This window comes from Rhinolophus hipposideros (assembly GCF_964194185.1).
Source record: "Rhinolophus hipposideros genome assembly, chromosome: 12".
In the NCBI taxonomy this organism is placed as follows: Eukaryota; Metazoa; Chordata; class Mammalia; order Chiroptera; family Rhinolophidae; genus Rhinolophus; species Rhinolophus hipposideros.
This window is the reverse complement of record NC_138058.1, coordinates 76,620,024-76,641,101: the sequence shown is the minus strand read 5'-3', so window position 1 is coordinate 76,641,101 and position 21,078 is coordinate 76,620,024. Positions and strand designations below refer to the sequence as shown.

The window sequence follows — 21,078 nt, the reverse complement described above, 5'->3', positions numbered from 1 at the left end:
CTCCAGAGTGCCAGGGCTGCCTCGTCCTCCTGTGGGAACAAGGGCTGCTCAGTGCTTGTCACGTGATGCCAAGGATGGCTCTCTGACCCAATGGAACCAGCTCAGAACATTCCACGAGATGACAGTTCATCTTTACTTGAATAGTAAAGGAGTTTGTGAGCTCTCTTTTATCTATGACATTTTTAAATGAATGTTAAGAAATAAATGTTTAAGAAAAATGGATACAGTAAGGTTACCTTGTCCTTTCATGGACCATATTATACATACTACCACGTAAAGGGGACAGGGGGTACCTGAACCACACATGCACACATACCCCCCCACATGTACACACTCGCACACACACACATTCTCTCACACACCACCCACACACACTATACACACACTCTCACACACACAAATGCATATGACACTGATACACACACTCCACCCATGATCGCACACACACACACACACATTTTTCTGAACCTTCTGGAAGTGGGTAGTGGACATCATGGCTACTCACACCTAAATCTTTCAACATTTGTCTCCAACAAGGGGAAAAACATTTTCCTACATAACCCAAGTGTAATTTTAACAAAAAGAAAGTTTATAATTGTTCCAATAATAAAATACGCAGTTCATATCCACATCTCGCCAGTTATCCATAATATATTCTTTGTAGCTCTTTTATAGTATAAAATATAAGATATAAAATCACTTCCCCTTTATTATTCTAAATAAATTCATTCATGGCCACTGCTATTTTTTCCATGTTTTTGTCACCTCATACTTATTTCCTGAATGTTATTTTAGAAAACACTTCCTTTTAATAATTTTCAAACTTTGGCTTTTCAATTATAACTTTATTATTGAATAAGTGAATAAGCAATCATATAATTCATTTTACATTTTGTAAAATAAATTTTAAATTAGAGGATTTCAGAAAGAAGGGCATGCATGAGACACTATAAGCCATGGGAAAAACTAAAGTTATTAAAAAGTAATTGCGTTTAATATACATACATTGTTAAATAGGGAATCTGACAGAATTTCTGTCCTTTCTTTATTTTGTTTTTAAATATATATTTTTTAATTTTTCAATTACAGTTGACATACAATATTATTAGGTTGGTGCAAAAGTAATTGCGGTTTAAAAGGTAAAAAATAATTGCAAAAACCACAATTACTTTTGCACCAACCTAATATATGTTTCAGGTGTATACAACACCTGATATAGACACTGGTATAACTTATGAAGTGATCCCCCCAATAAATCCAGTACCCACATGACACCTCACATAAGTTATCACAATACTACTGACTATATTCCCCGTGCTGTACTTTGTATCCCCATGACTGTTTTGTAGCTACCAATTTGTCCTTCTTAATTCCCTCCCCATTTCACCCATCCTCCCAACTCCCTTCCCATCTGGCAACCATCAAAATGTTCTCTGTATCTATGAGCTTGTTTCTATTTTGTTTGTTCATTTATCCTGTTCTCTAGATCCCACACATAAGTGAGATCACATGACCCTTTTCTTTCTCTGTCTGACTTACTCCACTCAGCATAATTCCCTCCAGGTCCATCCATGTCACCGCAGATGGCAAGAACCCATTCCCTTCCCTGGCTGAGCAATATTCCATAGTGTATATGTACCACCTTCTCTTTATCCGTTCTTCCAGGCTGGTGGACACCCAGGCTGCCTCCACATCTTGGCCACTGTAAACAATGCTGCAATGAACATATGGATGCGCATATCTCCTCGAAGTACTGTTTTGGGTGTCTTTGGATAAACACTTAGCAGTGGGATTACTGGGTCCTTCTTTGTCTCTTGTTATAGCCTTTATTTTAAAGTCTATTTTATCTGGTATAAGCATTGTTTCCCCAGCCTTTTTGTTTGCTTGTTTGTTTCCTTTTTCATGAAATATCTCTCTCCATCCCTTCACTTTCAGTCTCTGTGTGTCTTTTAATCTGAAGTTAGTCTCTTGTAGGCAGCATATGTAACGGTTTTGTTTGCTTATCCATTCAACCCTTCTATGACTTTTGATTGGGGCATTCAATCCATTTACACTGAAGTAATTGTTGATAGATATGTTGTCATTGCTATTTTATTCATATTATTCATATTTTTTCTTTCTTCTTCTCAAAGAAGTCCCTTCAATATTTCTTGTAATACTAGTTTGGAAGTGATGAATTCCTTCAGCTTTTTCTTGTCTGGGAATCTCATTAACTGTCGTTCGATTCTAACTGATAGCTTTGCTAGGTAGAGTAATCTTGGTTGTAGGTCCTTGCTTTTCATCACTTGGAACATTTCCTGCCACTCCCTTCTGGCCTGCAAAGTTTCTGTTGAGAAATCAGCTGACAGTCTTATGGGAGCTCCCTTGTAGGTAACTAATTGCTTTTCTCTTGCTGCTTTTAGGATTCTCTCTTTGTCTTTAACCTTTGCCATTTTTAACTATGACGTGTCTTGGTGTGGGCCTCTCTGGGACATTCTGTGCTTCCTGGGCTTACATGTCCATTTCCTTCACCAGGTTAGGAAAGTTTTCTGTCATTATTTCTTCAAATAGGTTTTCAATTCCTTCCCCTCTCTCTTCTTCTTCTGGTACCCCTATGACGTGAGTGTTAGTATGTTTGATGTTCTCCCAGAGCCCTTTAAGCTATCCCTTTTCAATTTTTTTTTTCTTTTTGGTGTTTGGATTGGGTGTTTCTGCTATTTTACCTTCCAAATTGCTGATTCGATCCTCTGCTTCATCTAGTCTGCTGTTGATTCCTTCTAGTGTATTCTTCATTTCAGCTATTGTACTCTTCATTTCTGACTGGTCCTTTTTTATGTTTTCTTCCTCCATTTTTATGTTTCCTATCTCTTCGTTGAAGTTCTCCCTAAGATCACTGAGCATCCTTATAACCAGTGTTTTAAACTCTGCATCTGGTAGGTTGCTTGCCTCCATTTTGTTTAGTTATTTTTCTGGAGCTTTGTTCTGTTTGTTCATTTGGGACATGTTTCTTTGTCTCCCCATTTTGGCTGCCTCCCTGTGTTTGCTTCTACGTTTTAGGTAGGGCTGCTGTGTCTCCAGGTCTTAGTAGAGTGGCCATAGGTAGTAAGTGGCCTGCGGGAGCTCAGGGGCACAGTGTCCCTGGTCACGTGAGCTGGGTGCTCCAGGGGCATCCCTTGTGTGGGCTGTTTGTGCCCTCCTGTTGTAGTTTAGCCTTTTTTGCCGTTCACACATCCCTCAGAGGGATTGACCCTCAGGCTGACTGGTTTTGAGGACTCACCATGACTACACAGGAGGAGCTGTTGTGCAGGGGCTGACCCTATGGAGGAGGATTCACTTGAGTGGGGCTCTGGTGCCTGCCCTGCGTGTCATTTGTGGAGGTGGTTGGGTGGTGTGCTGGTGTGGTCTGAAGCTGGCCACCAGGTGTGTTTGTTCTGGGAGGGTTTCTAGTGCAGGCCAAGTTCAGTCTCTGCTTGTGTCCTGCCTGGGGCCACTTGGTATGAGCTCCACAGTGATCTGCAGATGGTTGTCACTTGTGCTGGGCTTGAAGGTGCCTGGAAGAGGCTAAGCTGTGAACTGACGTTGGCTGCCATTCATGTCAGGCTTGGGAATGCTTAGCAAGAGGAATGGGGCACAGTGAGGCCAAATGCTGCTTGTTTGTGGTTTGTGAACCTTTAAGAGATTTTAGGAAAAGCCCCAGTATGAGCCAAGGCAGGCTATTTGTATGGAAAAGCCCCTGGAAGCAGCTTGGATGGGCTTACAAGTTGGGTGGGAGGGGGTCTCAGGGAATCACAGGGCAGGGTGAACACTGTTAGCTAGGTTGATGGAGCCTCAGATATGACACCCATCTGTGCATGCAGCTGTGTGAGGTAAGGGTTCAGCAAAGGAACAACGGCTTCTGCCAGCACCTCTGTCTGGGAGAAAGATGCCTCTCCAACCCTCACCCGGAAGCCAGGCAATTCAGTTCCTCCCCGGATGTCTCTGGTGCCTTCTGAGCTGCTGCCCCAGAGTTGGAGCTCAGAGTAAGTGAATTCATCAGTGAGTAAGTCCGGGCATGGTCCTTTAAGAAGATGACCTGAGACTCCAGCTGCTCTCTGTCTCACTCAGCCACTATCCCCACCAGTTTTCACAGTCAGAGGTTATGGGGACTTCTCTTCCCCATAACTGGGGAGCCTGATGTGGGGCTGGGACCCTTCGCTCCTCAGGGGGACCTCTGAAGCTGAGATATCCCTCCCAATTTTTAACGGCTACACTTGGGTGTGGAACCAGCCCATTCTTCATCTCTGTCCCTCCGGCCAGTCTCAACGTGGCTTCTTCTGTACATTCTTGGTTGTAGGACTCTGTTTAGCTAGACTTCACATAGTTTTCAGGGATGTTTGTTCTATAGTTTAGATGCAATTTTCATGTAGTCTGGAAGGAGGCCAGCACAGCATATATCTACTCCGCCACCTTGACCAGAACTCTTCTGTCTCTTCTTTTATTCATTTCCTCCCTTAGCTTCTTGATGGCCCTCCTCTCTTTTCCTTCCATCCTTTCTTGCTTCCCTCCATTCCCTTACTTCTTTCTTTTATATTCACATGGTTTAAAAATAAAAAATGAGTGAATAAAATAATGAAAACTTCCCCTTAATCCTGACTGTTTCTGTATTGTTACAATACACATTAACATATCTACCAGCTTTTTGTCTATTCTTCTAGAAATTTTATGCAAATACAAGCAAATATATGTGTTTGTATTTCTGCTCCTCTTCTGCATCTTGCTTTTTTTCTTTAATAAACTGTTCTTCAAATCTTTCTACATCAGTTCATAGAACACTTCTTCATTTTTTACACAGCTGCGTGGTAAGTGAAGCCACTTTGATTTGAATAACAGAAAGCATAACACAGATGTAAATCGGATTACTTCTGCCTTAATCTTTTACGGGAAAGTTAGTACGTCGTGGTTCTTTATGAATAATGACAGTCGCTGTAAGTTAAGGATTTGAGCTGGGTACTAGCCACTGCGCACTAAGTGTTACATATATTATTTTATGCCTTCTTCATCAATGCTAACAAGCAGAAAAGATGCTCCTACTTTACAGATAGAAAAACTGAGGCTCCAAGAGACCGAGTGTATAACTGCTTCCTGCTTTCCTGGCTGTGCTGTGAAGTGCTTTACAATCACTCCTCCCAGATGGCTGTGCTGCCAAGGATCACATCTTGCCTTGATTGGCACACTCTGTTCCACGGCCCCACGTTCGCATAGCCCTGCCCTGGCTGAGCACCTGAGCAACTGCCTGGGCCTTCCCACAGTCCCCTGCCTAGCCCCTCCAATCCATCCTTCACACGTCTTTGTCAAGGGAAGGTCAGCTCATGTCTCCTTGCTTAAAATTGCCATGGTCCCTCAGGATCTACAGAACGTCACCTGATCTCACAGGGCCCCACATCCTCTCCTGCTCCCACTCTCAAACCCCTGTATCCTTTCAGATGCTAGTGCAATGCTGGAAATACCCACGTCTGTCAGAATCGTGCACAGGCACTCCACGCCCAATTAAATGGTTAAACGTGAACAGCTTTGTGGCAGAATTCTATGATTCCATATTTGTATCTCCAATATCTGACTCAAAAATATGTTACATAAATGCACAGACTTGTAAATTTATGTGTATGGATAACACTTGCAATAATTTATTCAACAATATGTTTTATTTAAAAGTTAGGCATTTACTTCCTTTAGGTATAAATTCATTACCATGTTTCCCCGAAAATAAGACCTAGCCGGACAATCAGCTCTAATGCATCTTTTGGAGCAAAAATTAATATAAGACCTGGTCTTATAGTAACACTTTAATATTAATAAAATTATAGGAAAATTTTACTATAAGACTGGGTATAATATAATATAATATAACATAATGTAATACAATATAATATAATACGGGTCTTATTTTAGTTTTTGCTCCAAAAGACACATTAGAGCTGACTATCCAGCTAGGTCTCATTTTCGGGGAAACAGGGTACCCTCCCTTCACTTGCACCTCTAAGAAACAGAATCAGAAACACTCAACAGAATAGATGACCTCAACTCAATGGGCTTAGAGTTTGTACATTTGACTGTGGCATTTGCAGAAAGTAAAGATGGATGTTCAAGAAAGCTTCAGGTAAAAGGGGTGTTTGATGGAAAATGTTAAAGATGGTAACCATAAACAAACGCACTGGATTTTATGTAAAAGAGTAATACATGCACTCATCAGGAAATGACAAAAAGTGAAAAGTAAATTTTCCTACCACCTTTGACAACCTCCAGTTAAAAAAAAACCCAAAACATACGTGTATGTATATACTCATGCACAAGCATATATAACTATGGTTCTGTTATATAAACGTTGGACACAGCACAGAGAGTTCTGCACCCTACCTTTTAGACCAGGTAATTCCATATGAGCTCCCTACGTATCACAAACATATAACTACAAGCCTTCCCGAGCACATTCATTCATTCATTCATTCACTGACATCCACAGTTCAGCACACAGAGCCAGTGCTGTCTGATATAAAGGGAGTCCACTGCCCATTTCAAAATCAGCACAGCTGCTCAACGGTGCTAAACTAGCTTCTGTTTCAAGGCCTAAAATTAGTGCTTTATATACTTTATATCTCATTTAATCCTTACAGCAGGCCTGTTGAGAAGAAATTATCTTGTCCGTGACACTGATGGGGAAACCAAGGCTCAGATTCAAATAGTTAATAACTTCTCCAAAGTTACACAAATGGTATGCTAGCATCAGGGTTTGTTCCCTGGTCCAACTGCCTCCAAGTTTTTACCCAAATTTCTACTTGACATTAAACTACTTGTGGGACTAGCCGACCTTTCTTTTCTTAACTACTTAGGGCAACAAGGCAGAAGCACACATCTTTAGATTGTGCTTCTGCCATTTTTGTTCTGTTCATTATCTCCTGATCTGATGTAGTCTGAGATAATTTATTAACTATCAAAATCTGCTTTAAGATATATGCATTCTAGCAAATCATTTCAGTGGAAATGTCAATTAATGTTCTGGATTTTGACTAAATGATTTATGCTACTAATTCACATCCCAAATAAGATAAAAAGTTGGAGGCAGTCATAAAATAGCTTTTAGAAAAATAACCTATGGCATCATTAAAGTCTTTTTCCAAGATTAACCCCTTTTTCATGCTTCTGATGGATGATCTATTGCAATTTGAAATAATCCTCTTTTGAATTTGGTGTTTTATTCCCTAGGTTCCCTGAATTTTTGTTTGGGATTTACAGAGTACTGGGGAAAGCTGATGGGTGACATTTTCCCAAGCTGTGTGGAGGAGCCCTGCACAGTGGCCCAGCTCCTACGCTGTGTATGGACACTGTGTATGGATCGCTCTAAGGGACATCCCTCTTTCGCTGTGGGGTTTGACACACGTACCGCCTGTGTGTCTGCGTGGGACAATACCCCTGGAGATTGGTTTGATTAGATTGTATATCCCACACAATTTTCAGGATGATTCCAGGGTATTTCTTGGCAGAACGGTTGGTTCAGACATGAAAATACTAGAAAATTCTCTCCTCTGTAAATACGACGGGTTTCCTGGACGCTGCCCCGACGTCCACCCACAGAACAGACCTGTCCTCCTGAGCCTTCTGTAAGCTCTGTACGGCTGTGTCTCAGCTCGGGCCTGGTGACTCAGCTCCCACATAAGCCACGTGCTCGTCAGTGGAGCAACATGCCTGCGGACGATGACTTTGCACGCCGCTGAGGGAGTTTGCGAGTAGGGAAATTTGGCAAGAGAGTAAGAGTTATTCTGTTTTCAGAAAATGACAGGGCAATTGAGGAACTCCTGCTTTACATATTTACAGAGGGCTATCGAACCGCTGCCCGAGGACACCTCCCCTATCTGCGGGTTTCCTGGCGCGTCCTGGCCCCGGGCTGCCCATTGGTCCACACACCGCCTCTGGCTGCTCTCCCGGCACAAGGGCAGGCTTGAGCGGCTGCTGCCGAGACCTCATGCCCACGAAGCCTGGCGCATCTACTGCCTGGCCCTTCACAGAAATGTGCCCACCCTGATCTACGCAATGGGATGATTTACACACTTTTGATCTGCAGCTGATCATGGGAAGAGGCGTACCTTATTCCCAGAAGCCACTGTCACAACACATCAATATTCTCGTTTTGAATACTCACCTGTTGCAGTCCACTGTTTGATTTCATCCCCATGGACTGAAGTATTTATGACACACAGCAAATAAATGCCCATTATCCCCCAAAGCCAGACTTTCAAGAACGAGTGAATCAAAAGTACCCGGAACGCACAGTGCACGCACACGCAAGCACGCAAGCACCTCTGTGTAGCTGTCTTGCGCTGACCGTCCACTGTGAGACCATCACCACAGCTCTGCCCCTGAGACACGCTGACCTGCAGTGAAGACTGAGTGAACTTACACACGCGCAAGACCCGCAAATGAACACGCGGTAATGGGCGCGCTGTTGCTATTCCTGTCATCTGACTGACTGAGGGCCGAGGGGATTGTCAGGAGGCCATCACGTTCATCTCACACCCAGAAGCATCTACTGACTCCAGGGGCTGCTTGGGTGTTCGAGACACATACACGTATGGTCAGGTGTGGACAGGTTTGTGGTCAAGAGTGTGACACAGGAGGAGATCAGTGTCTGCTGAAACTTGCACCTCTTTCTCTTCTTTGAACAAGTCCAACCGGCCTGTCCACCTTGAAAACCAAACGTGAGGACGCCTTAACTGAGAAGCCTATTCAAGGCCAAGTGTTAACAAGGACTTTTCTTTGAAAACCAGCTTATTGTTTGATTTAACTCATGTTAAGATCTGTATTTGAATGCTTTATAGTAAAATATGTTGATAGTCATCATTTAAATGTGAACACTGAACTCCATGCCAGAAATACCAACAAATCTACTTTTAAATATTAAAGTCTTTTAAAATATTGCATTACTCATTCTTTAACTTATGACTAAAACTAAACGAGATTAGATAAAACAAGACAGCCTATATGCATGAAACCCCTACAATTCAGAAACTGGAACTGACTTTAAACTAAAGTATGAGTTTAATACTCAGTGTGAACAGGTTTTATTTTTTTTAATTCCAGGGAAATGACAATTAAACAGAATGCCTTCCCCGAACCGATCCAATGAGGGTAGTGGGTTTCTTCAGAGAAAGTGAAGAGGGCATAGTCGAGGAAATAATTAGAACAACTGTGACCTATTATACCAGTTCATAAAGCTCCTAAAGATTGCAGCACTCACAAGGCTGCAGCATATGGAAACAATCCCAGGCTCTAATTTCCATGTAGCAGCAAGTAGTTCTATTACCAGACAGACGAATGGGGGACTCGGCAGACAAACAAATGACTATCACACAGTGAACTTTAAAAGACGTGCCCGAGCTTCCCCACAGAGCACCCTAAGAAAACACCCTTTCACCAGCAAAGTCACGTGCGTAAAACAGGCTCCTGAATGTGAGCCTTGACGCGTTCGTACCAGAGCTTTTGAAGCCATTTGCAGGCACACATTGAGAAGCCGAGACTTTGGGAGGTAGGACTGTAGTCACTGTACAGTTGTGTGGATCCCAGCCTACGTGAGCCCCTACAAAGTTGTCCTTTCGGGCAGCGATCACTCGGCACATGTCAGCAGCCACCCCAAACCTCCAAACCACAATTAGCAAACTTGACTAAAATTACTGGCTTTACTAACCAGTTACGTCCGTAGCAAGCACAGATTTCATTTGCAGTGACTCAAAATGGAACATTTCCATCCCAGTACCAATTCCTCACTGGCAACCCCGGGACACCTCACAGTGCCCAGAAGGATGCCCACCCCTTGGCAGCCCCATGGAGCTCTAGTAGCAAGAACAATATACGTATCACCTAATTTAAAGGCAAATGGCTCTTTTCACCTTGAACTGTCTGTTTGGAGACGATGCACAATAGACATTTTAAGTACCTCCCAGAAGCCCGGAGGCAGCAGGAAGCTGAGAAGTGACTCAGAGCAGCAAGTGGGGAGGGCACAGGAATAGGACCCTGGCCACCTCCCGAGACAGCTGAGGGCCTGGTACCTGAACTCAGTGGCCGGAGGGCGCGGTCTGCGTCACGTGTCGCTCCCTCCCTCAGTCCGTCAGAGTTCCGAGATGCCCACTGAACATGCTGTCACCAGTTCTCCTTCCGGTTCATTTTCTAAAGGGCAAAACAACAACACAACAATATAATACGTAACTGGAGACTGACAAGAATTCTCTCCTTAGTGTTACTGTACTTACAACAAAGAGTAACATTTAAAGACAGGTAACTGCCACTAAGGAATGTGTAAACGATGACAGGAAAGGCCGTCATGGACAAGCAGACAACGTTTTTAAACATTTAGTTAATTTACTCTGAAATACAAGATATTTAGCAGTTTTAAAAGTCTGGGTTTAAAGCTTAAAAAACTAAGTGTACTTAATATTTAGATGGACCAGTTACCAGTCAGTTTGTAAGATTACTCCTTTTTTAACACTGTGATGCAGTTAAACAATTTAATAAGCGAGAAACATTTTAGATGTGTAATTATTTCTTGGAAATAATGCGACTTCATTCATAACAAAATATAATCTGGTGATGACAAGGGTGGCTCCAAATGTCAGTTCAATTTTGTTTTAGTAAAACAACAAAATACATTATTTCCATTAATATAAATTTAGAATTTATTAACTTTCCATCAAGATTTTCTGCAATATTATGTGTTAGGAACTACTGACTGTTCTAATTGGAAAATAAAATACCCCTATTATTTCAAACTGCTGCCACAGACAGAATTTATTTTGTTTACAAAGAAGAGATGGACTAGAATCCAGGAAGTGGAGAGGGCGGCTGCCTCAGTCGTTGAAGCCGCTGTTTCTGGCACAAAGCTCCTAGCTCAGCGCCCTCATTGCACTGAGTTGGGGCAGGAACTGAGAAGTGTTAATGGGCAGCAGTGAAGTGCGTCAGGCCAACTAAGGCCCCAGAGCCTCCTTGCTGTTCCACCAGCACCACCCTAAACCGTCTAAAAGACACCGGTACCTCGCCAGAAAGGAAACACTCAGGGCACTTAGCAAGGGCGATTCGAAATAAGGCAACACACAATTGCCTAGGAAATGCACAGGCAGCCTGCAAAACGCAAGCAGGACAAATTTTACTATTTCCCCTAACAAGGATTTACCAAGACAAGCACATAAAGAACAGAATAATTTAGAAATATACACATGGAGCTAGAAAGGTTTTTAAACTACCCTGAAAAATCAAGGTTGAAAAACAGAATGTTAGTAAGTCTGTTTTGTGTCCAAGTCCAGGATTGTAATCAGAGTTACTTTGTAATAACTCTAAATATATTAAGCTTTTGATACAAATTATGATTTGCAATTTTATTTATAGCAAATACGATGATCCATAACAGAAAATGTCTGAGGAGAACTACGGTTTGTGGCCTTTTCCTGTCTACAATACTCAACACACACACGCCCACCTGCATGCACACACACGTACACGATACAGTGCAAGAAATTCTTCTCAACACGGATTTTTCTTCCATGTATAACATGATTTATAAATGTCACTTCCTACCAGGCAGACACCCCAAACATCGTCATATCAAACACAGCACCTGCAAATCGTCTTGACTCAGAAGTGAGTGCCCGCCAGGACGAATGGTGACGCCATCCCCTCCGCTCACTGTCCTCGCAGGATTAAGGAGCCATGTACGTGCAGAAGCCCCACATCTGGGCCTAACGGAAGATAAGTGCTTGGAGGACATCTGTGGCCACCGGCCTCTGTTACTTTAACTTTCTGAAATCCAGACCTGCTCTCTCCATCAGAATCTACTACAGCAGCCTCAGATAAAACTTGACATTATTGATTTGGAAATCATTATATAATGGTTTAAAAATATCATTATTCTTTGCATGAAACATTAAATATACCCACTGTCATATTTATGCAGTAGTTCTAGATTAGCAAGACCCATACAAGCCAATATTGGTGTGAACGCTCTTTGTCACCGAACTCTCTGAAGGTCAAGGTCAGGGTACTGTCTGACAGTAACAGGGCTGGGCTAAAAATGTCAAGTGTCTCCTTCAGCTCCAGAATCCTGAGTCCCCAGTGCCTTGCGATTCCGCCACAGCTGCGAGTTCTTGGCCAGTGAACCATCTGTACTGGGAGTGCCTGCCTCTCATTTGTGAATTTGCTCAGGTCGCCTCTGTTTGTTTACACGGAGGGTCACGTTGACAGCTTGGAATGTCCGCTAAGTGACACCAGGGAATGCATACAAATGCCTCTCTGCCCAGAGATGCTCCTAGCAGCAGCCTGCTGATGACAGAGCAGGAGGTCGGGGGCACCCTCTTGCCTGGAAGCTCCCCCCCACCCCCCCACCCCCGCCCAGAGCAGGAGGGGCTTCTGTGACCTTTCCAGCAGGTGTCAGCACACTGAGCTGTGGACATTCCTGTCCCTGCGTCTCTGTTCCCTGAGATTTCTTGCTGTCAGAGACCTTTGGATTCACCAAGTCATGCTTAAACGACACATGCGCCTGCCTTCTGGCACCCTGGGTCACGGCTGCAGGAACACCTGCCAGTGAAAATGGTTCTGGTCTTCTTGTTTCCTCCCTAGAAGTTCTACGCAAACTTGGTTCAAATGAGGGCTGTTTTGACAGTGCCTCTTCCTCAGACTTACACCACGGAACAGGAAGAGTCAGCCAGGTTCCCCCAGCACAGGAGGAGCAGGCAGCCTCAGGTGAGTGTCCAGGAGTGAACCCATAGGCCTCTGGCCTGAACTTGCTTCCCTGAACCCGAGCCTCTGTGTGTCTGAACGGGAACCTGTTCTCTGGAAGGTCCTGTGTGCACTGCAGTGGTCACACTGGGCTTGCATAATGCTCACCAGAGAAGAGTGCCCTCCAGGCCCCCGTGCGCCCTCCTGGTCCCGGGTGCCCTCGTGGGTCTGCACAAATGCCTGCTGCCTTCCGCTTGTTTCCGCCTGGTCTCTACCTACCAGTAGAATTGAGCTCAGCAGCTGGGTTGAGACGGGCACTTTGTGCTAGCCGGAATGCAGTGGGTTAGGGTTAGGGTTAGGGTTCTTCTTCAGTCTTTCCGTATTCAACGGAGGGGCTGATTCCCCTGGTGCCGCATGAAATATAGTTTAGTGGACCACACCCTGCCTACAGTCTCCGTTCTAGAATATGCTCAGAAAAAGGTGTTCAGCTGCCAGCTGGCGATGATATTTAGAACATGTCCACTCCCAGTTTTTCAGAGAAAAGAACGATGACCATGATCAGAGCTAAAGATGACAAGGGAGAGGGCTGCACAGTAAGAGAAGTCACTGAATGAGAGTCTCGAAGAAGCAGCAGCAGAAAGTGAGAAGAGCGTGTGCTGATTTTAGAACCACCTTCTTACCATGCCTTTCTGAGTTCTGAATCGAATCCATCACACAGTTGCCCAGTGACTTCCGATGCTGAGTATCGGGATGTATTTTGGACAATTAAGAAGGTCCCAAAGCATCACCCCACAACATGGCCTTCCCAACCTCAGTATTTCCCAGAGTGTCAACCAAACCTCTTAGCAAGGAACCGCTGATGCCAGCTTGTTAGCTGACAACGTAACAGGACATCAGGAAATGCACCTTGAAACTTCGAGCTTTTACAGCTAAAGCATCATATGCACAATGTGGGCTCCAGCGACCCTCGGGTTACTAGGGATTCCTAGGCTTAGACCCGGCTGTAAAGCCATAATCTCATTGGTTCTGGAAACCAGCTCTGTTAGGGGTTCCCACTGGGACTTTTAGGGAGCGCTTCCCACACAGAGGAAAGGGCACTGAGGCTGCAGCCTACTTGTGGTGAGGTGGCAGGCAGTGAGCAAGCCTCTACTGTGCAAAGGGAAGGAAACCAGCTTGGTATCATGAATGTGGTATCAGAGTGTGCACACCGTCACCTGACAATCGCAGCTCCTGTACCCACCAATCATGATTTAGTCACAGGCGTGCTCACACACGTGCATGGAATTGCCCGACGCAGCAGTGTACAGTCAAAAATGGAAGCCATCGGTGGGGGACGGGGAGTGGGGTGGGGGTGGGGGTTCTTATAAGTGATCTAGGATTTGTGACTGTTTTGACAGGGCAGGGTCACCAAGACGTACATCAAAGTGACAAACAGATGGCACAGAGCAGCTCGTACAGCTGCCCACATATGCACACCAACGCTAATCAATACCCAAAAATGCATTTCACATTTACATGTGTACATATGCAAATGAATGCAAAATGTCTAGGATGGCTCCAGACCCAATGGCTAACAGACGCTATGTTTGGAAAAAGGAGTAGGATTTTGAGGACTAAGGACTTTCACGTTCTGCCTGAAATAGTTCTAATTGTTCATATTTTATTGACAAAGGAAATTCATGTAACATTTATGTAACAAAACAAACTGAAAAAATATGACGATCATTTCACATATCTACCACTATTTTCAGAAGTTACGCATCAACTACTGTAAAGAATGACTAATAAATTCAGGTTAAAAAATTACACTTCCAAAGTCACATAATAATTACAAGCAACTTGAACTCTCCAGAACCCAAAGTACTCACTGCTTCACAGCATACCTGTAATCGGTCCTGGTATCTGCTGAGTGTTTACACACCAATCCACAATGCTACAAGAAATCACATTTAGGCCCCATTAGATCATCTTAGCTCATTTAACAAAATCCTCCCAGATTAAGCAAAATGGTATAGAAGGGCAAATTAACGCGGAAGCAATGAACACAAAGGCCACTCAGTCGGTGTCAGGAGGAAAGGGTGGCTTTGGACACCCAGGGACTGTCCTCCGGCCCTGCGCCAGCCTCAGGGCCACCAGCAGTTGGGATCCCAGCCTCCTTCTGCCTGGTCACTTCGTCACTTTGGCTGTGAGCCTATGGCCACTCGGGGAGACAGCATTTATCACCCAGGCACAGCCCCAGCAACAAGCACACGTGCAGAGCCGCTTCTGGACCTTCGAATGTTAGATGAAAGTAACTCTAACGATAAGGCTGTCGCTGCCGGTTTGAAGACTTGGACGCTGAAGTCCAGAAGAACTAAGCAACCTGCCCAAGACGACACGCAAGTCAGAGCAGGTCCAGGAGCAGGTTCCTTCCCCAACTATGTGAGAACTATCGCAGAGAAATCCAAGTTCATTTCACGGATACCACAGAGCGGAGGTCTTGAGGGCACCCGAGGCTGCTGAGGGGAGGGGCGGCAGGCGCCGCAGGGCAGGGTTTGGAGGGTCGCAGCTCCCACAGCAGGGCATGCTTTGTCAGGGTGGCCGGGGCTGAGTTGAGGATGCCAGAATGCAGGCCCACGCACGCACCACTGGCAGAATGCTATAGGCTTGGGCCCCAGAGTGGTTACACCCCTCCACTAAGGCTTTCAGGCGCATGTCCTCTGCGCAGCAGTGAGACCAGTGGTTCCCAGAGAAATCACAGCTTTCCACCAAGCAGTGTCCAAACAGACCCCGACTGAGGCCCCACCCCGCAGGCCTATCTTTCCTCAGACACCCAGGTCTGGATTCTAATGACCTCTGAGCTCGGTTTACTTCACCTCCCCACTTGCCCCGAACCCTGTTCCTTCTCTTCCTACCCTGTGGGAAGAATCTTTAAAACCAGGGCTTCTATTCTGAAATAGCACAGCTCAGAAATAAGTCAACTCAATACTAATCAGTTATCATCATTATAAAATCTCCCATTCATCACAATTCAAAGTTCACAGTGTTCCCCGCACATATCGTAAATGACGCCCATTTGACTGATAAGCAAACTTGAGTTCAGAGAGCACTGCTTTAGCTAGTAAAAGCTAGGAAGCGGCAGAGTGGAGCTGAAAACATTCTCCTTAGCCTGGCTCCCAAGGTCTTATAAAGCTTGGTGACAAATTAGCTCTTAAATCGTGAGTCTCACTACTGCCCTATGTGACCTTTGGCTGAAGACCTTTTATTTCCTCTGTGTCTCGGAAAACAGAGGCCACTTTCTCACTTAGGCCCACATTATTCTCTCTATTTAAGTATCACCGATTTTCCAGCGGTCGCATCCAAACCCACCATTTATGTATTCAGACTTCCCAGATCATTCAGTCCTCAGATCATTACCCTGTGAATTACGACCATGGCACCCTCGTGCCAATCCTCATACATCAAACATCAATGTTCACATTTCATCTGACATCACTAGCTGACTCTTCAGTTGTTTCCTGCTTCTGCTGCTGCTTTTGTTATTGTTTTAAAAGAGGCAAGTTTCTTGAAAGCAGAGAGAGTGTGTTCATCTGTGTATCATGAGGGGCCAGGAGAGAGGCGATGTATTAAATGGATGAATTTCAATGACAACGACGACAATAATAACAGTCATAGAAAGTGGGCTGGGATCCCTTGGCAATACGATGGTCACGATGCTGGGTGGTCCTCGTGTAAGTACTCAGCACACATCAGGTACTCTGAAATATTTACTGTCAGTTGGAGAAATACAAGCTATTTGTCTTAGTCTGTTTGAGCTACTAGAACAAGACAGCGAGTCCGAGATGAGATGCCAGCCCAGTCGGGTACGGGCCCTCCCGGGTGTCCTCACCGGGGGCAGGGCCAGGGAGCAATCTGGGGTCTCGTTAGGAAGCACCGATCCTGTTCACGAGGGTGACCCCCACCACCTCCCCACATCCCCAAGTCCCCACCTCCGGATACCATCACCTTGGGAACTAGGATTTCAACACGTGAATTATTTTTAGGGGGGCACAACCACTCAGAACACAGTACCCTCTTGGAAAGATGGGGAGGCTGTGTGACAGAAAAAGACCTTTCCAGGTGACGGCATTTTGATGATGCTGCTGCTGCTGGGTTCCTGAAAGCCCTGAGGACAGGGCACAGGAGACGCTGCTCACTCTGTTTGCAGAGAGAAATGCATTTGCAGAAAGGTGCCCTCCCCACCGCCGCAGAGCCCTATGGGAACGCTGCCATCCTCACTGGACACATACCCTGGGGGACACACTTCCAGAGTGACAGTAACATCCCAATCTGACTCCACTGTACCTGGGGAACTATGACCAGGACGAAAGGCAATCAGAGTAACAAGGTGGAGAGGACACTCGTGGACACATCCGCCTGTGGGATGGGATTAGAGGAGCCTGGCAAGGATCTTAACTCAGACAGTTAAACCAGAACCCATGCCAACCTTCAAAACCCTTACACTGGGAACCCATGCATTTGAGCATTAGTTTTTTTTTTTTTTTTTAAGAATTTGTGTTTATACAGTACAAACCATCCTAAGATACCTAATACTGTAAGTCACTACTGATTAAAAAAATAGTTCTCTCTCTCTCTCTCTCTCTCATTTTTAATCTCTCTTTTCGACAAGGGAGAACACCAGAGTGTAGCGATTACAAGGATTTGGAAGTAGGATTTAGGGAGATGTGGAGACTTCAAAGCATGTTTTGGCCCCGATTTATGAAAGCACAGTATTGCAGCTATTGCACACTTTGTAGCAACCGTAAAGGCGCGCTCCGTGCTCCGTCTGGCACTGTCTGTTGGGGAATCTCCCCGCGGGTCCGGGGAAGGATGAGAAGTCCGGGAAGCCCTGGCTGTCGGCCACCACACCAGGAAAGCAGAGAACCTGCTCAGCCCAGGGCAGCAGGAACTGAGACACATAAGCAGACGTGAGAGAAAGTGAGCGGGAGCCAGGAGCCGAGCAGAGGCCAGGCCCTCGTGGAGGAGGGAGGAGGGAGGCAGGCGGAGCGTGAGTGATCACTGCATTCCAGTCAGAAACCCCACGGTGGACACTAGCACAGAGCACTCGGGGTCGCCCAGGAGGTGACTGGCTCCGCCGTGGGTGCTGGAGACATTCTCAGCTTTGACTAGTCAGTGTCACCTGAGATGAGGAAGCCACACAGGGCATTTCCGAGGAGGAAATAGCAGACACAAACACAGAGCGATGAGAGACGTGTGTGGACAGTAGGTCCTGAGGGGGGTTCCAATCACCCTGCAGGACACAGGGAGCTGGGGCACAGGCTTGCGTGCAGGGCACTGAAAGGATCAGCCTTTTGTTTTAGAAAAGCAGCCACGGGAACAGTGGAGGGCGGCAGGGCGAGCTCGGCGGGGGCTGCCTGCCAGGTGCATGGGAGCAGAGGAGAAACCAGCTCCTATGGCGCTGGGGGGCCCAGGAGCCCAGCCATCCACCATCTGGCCTGGGAGTGTCCACCCCACCCTGTACCTCAGGACAAACGGCATCTCACCAGTCGTAAAGCTTTCTTTGTTCTCGCGGCTCTAATAGTAATATAAAAACAATCTTATGCCCACAAAGCTTGAAAGGCAGTAACAGTTTGGATGTTTGAAGTTACACTGTACTTGCTGGCCCTGTAAGATCATGACTAGGTCAGAAGACTCTCGATGTGATACAGTAAAGATCGGTATTTCTGCAAATGTTCTCCACAATTGTAGCTGTTTGTAAAGGTTATCAACATATGGCAGTTCAAAACTCCAGATTTAGTTTTTTGCAAAATACACTAGAAAAAATAGTTTGGAAACATAGCTAAAATTTGTAAAAATGTGCAAAGGTAAAATTACATTTTGACAAATTTTAATTTTAAAATTTCTATAGATGTTATATCTTTGCCTATTAATTTAAGTTCTTGAGACACGAAGAGAGAGAAAGAGAGAAGGAACTGGAAGGAAGGAATAGTAGGGGGTGGGTGGGGCATGGGGACATTATGTGAACAATATGGATCAAACTAACGTTGTTCACAGCTTGAAAATTTGGAAAGCAATGCTAATATCTACCTATAGGGTAACCACTAAGAAATCTTGTTTTGATATTATCAAAATACGTAATTACCAATTACGATAAACAAAGTCATAGATATATTTTCAGTGTAAATACATATGAGCATTCAAAAGAAATGGTGCGTGAGAAGCAGAGCAGAGCCCGAGGCGGTGTGCACACCAATTATGAAATGAAAACATTCAGTGTTGCCAAAAAACATCACAAGAAAACATGGAAAGAAGCACCTCAGGCCCCCCCAGCCCCACCCCACTGATGTTTATTTTCATGCAAAGACATATTTTAAATGTCTAAATTTTAAAATGGTGGGTTTAGATGGCAAAGCACATGTTTAAACCTCAAAAGATTTGAGATTGTTTCATAGGACGATTCCATCCTACACTGGAGCGCCTGGGTCTGGACCGCAGCAGCGCTCATCTCAGAAGCCAGGGCCGGGTCCTGCCTGCACCCCACGTGCAGGCCCCAGGGCTGTGGGCAGCCCAGCAGTGGCGCAGGCCGCGCGGTCTTCTCTGTGACGGTGCAGTCCCCTCCTCCCCCCTCCACTCCCTTCAGCTGCACTGCCAGCCTGACCACACGGGGCACACACCTCACAGGTGACCCAGGGACCTGAGGTGTGTCATGATTCCAGCGGGATCCTGCTCAGAGACGCCAGAGCTCAGAGCTCAGCGCGGGCTCTGCAAACAGCCAGCTGGGTGACAGCGGCCCGACACTGCCTGGCCACTTGGTGTGAGCTCTGCCACCTCTCTGGGTTTCAGCTCTGTGGTCTGTGAAATGGGAATGACGCTGGTGACTGCATGTACCTTGGGAGGCTGGCGGAAGGCCCGAGAAAACACAGCGGAGCTTTAGAGCGTGCCTGTCCAGCGTCAGCGTTCCCAGGAATCAGTCAGCAGCTGCCTCATCAGCATCCAATAACCGGGTTCTGTTTCTGTTTCTGTTCAGACTGTTTAGTTAAAATAACTAGAAACCACTCAGTGGGGTGGGGGGAGGCACAAACTTGAGAAGGGATTTGCTTCATTCTTCTATCAACTCAGGTAAATCCAACAGAAAAGCAAAAGAAAACAAATGAACCAAAGCAACAAACGTCAACGAAAACAATGAAACAGAAAGGGAGAAGTGTGCGCAGGAGTCGGCCCGTTGGAGAAATGGGTGAACAATGTGCAACGCACAGCTAAGCCTAAGAGAGCCGCTCCTTCACGGGAGGAAGTTAACCTGACCCGAGCCGGCAAGACCCTGCCAAGGGACCCTGTGGGGCACAGCTGGGGCCGCCGGGGGGCTGGCAGGGCAGTGGGGGGCTTGGCTCTGGGGTGGGGGCTGCAGGCGCCTGGGAACAGCAGTCCTGAAAGAAGCATCTGCGGGCAGGGCCCCATGGACCCGCCCCAGCCTCCCTATGAGTCAGCAGGCTCTGCTGACCCTTCCAGGGGACTGGGTGTAAGTGACAGTGAGTGTCAGCCTGCACCGCGGGACGTGTACCTTTTCTTGATAAGTAAGTCTGTGAAGATTCTTGTCTCACACTTTCATGTAATTCTTTTTTAAAGTCCATTTGTGTAACAAAACCCATTGAAAATATAGACATTTTGAGTACATGTATATGAAAATGAAAATACATATATATATTAAAGAAATAACAAGATGTTTGTACTGTCACATACTTGAGATTTCTGTGGTGGACAAAATGCAAGTGCGGACGGTGAGTGAGCCGTCCACACCCACACGGTGGGGTCTGACCCAGACTCAGCACGTGAGGTCCCTTCCGCCATTACCTTTAGCACGTCTCCAGTAGTGTCTCAACAAAAGTGAACCATCAGGAAAAGAAGTTGGCTTATCTGCGTGCTTGGGGACAGCAGTGACACAGAATAAACTGAGCAGAGAGGACACACGTATAGGAACACTCTATGTAAGACCTGGCCCATTACCTACATGGCATGGGCATCCAGTCCGGTGGAACTCGCTGAAGCACCTGGAAGACATGGGTCTGCTGCTGCCTCTGCTCATGAACTTTACGGTGTTGGACAAATGAACCATGTCTGAGGGCGGCTCTTTTCATGTATAAGCACCAAGTTCAACTACTTGACCTCTATGCTCCTGACCCGCTCTAAATTATACATGGCTATGATTTAAACGTTTCTTTAAATAGTGAATTCTACTACTTTACGCAAAATGGGATTCAACTAAGACAATTTTAACTCACATACAAATTGTAGGCAACACATTTCCGTAGACAAAAATACACTATTTCATCTCCTGACTGATCCCCCATTAAGAAACAAAGAACAAAGGATGTTTTTTAAAAACATATTACC

At 45.6% G+C, this 21,078-nt stretch overlaps 1 protein-coding gene across 15 annotated transcripts in view; it reads right to left on the bottom strand.

The window, feature by feature from the left end:
- Positions 1-21,078, bottom strand: part of MYT1L (myelin transcription factor 1 like) — a 368,814-nt gene that overhangs the window by 249,247 nt on the left and 98,489 nt on the right. For 13 of the 15 annotated variants that reach the window (XM_081068000.1, XM_081067996.1, XM_081067997.1 and 10 more), the window contains exon 3: positions 10,056-10,173. The exons of the other annotated variants lie outside the window; for them this stretch is intronic. The gene's annotated coding sequence lies outside the window, so the exon portion shown is untranslated. The remainder of the gene's footprint in view (positions 1-10,055; positions 10,174-21,078) is intronic. 15 annotated transcript variants of the gene reach the window in all.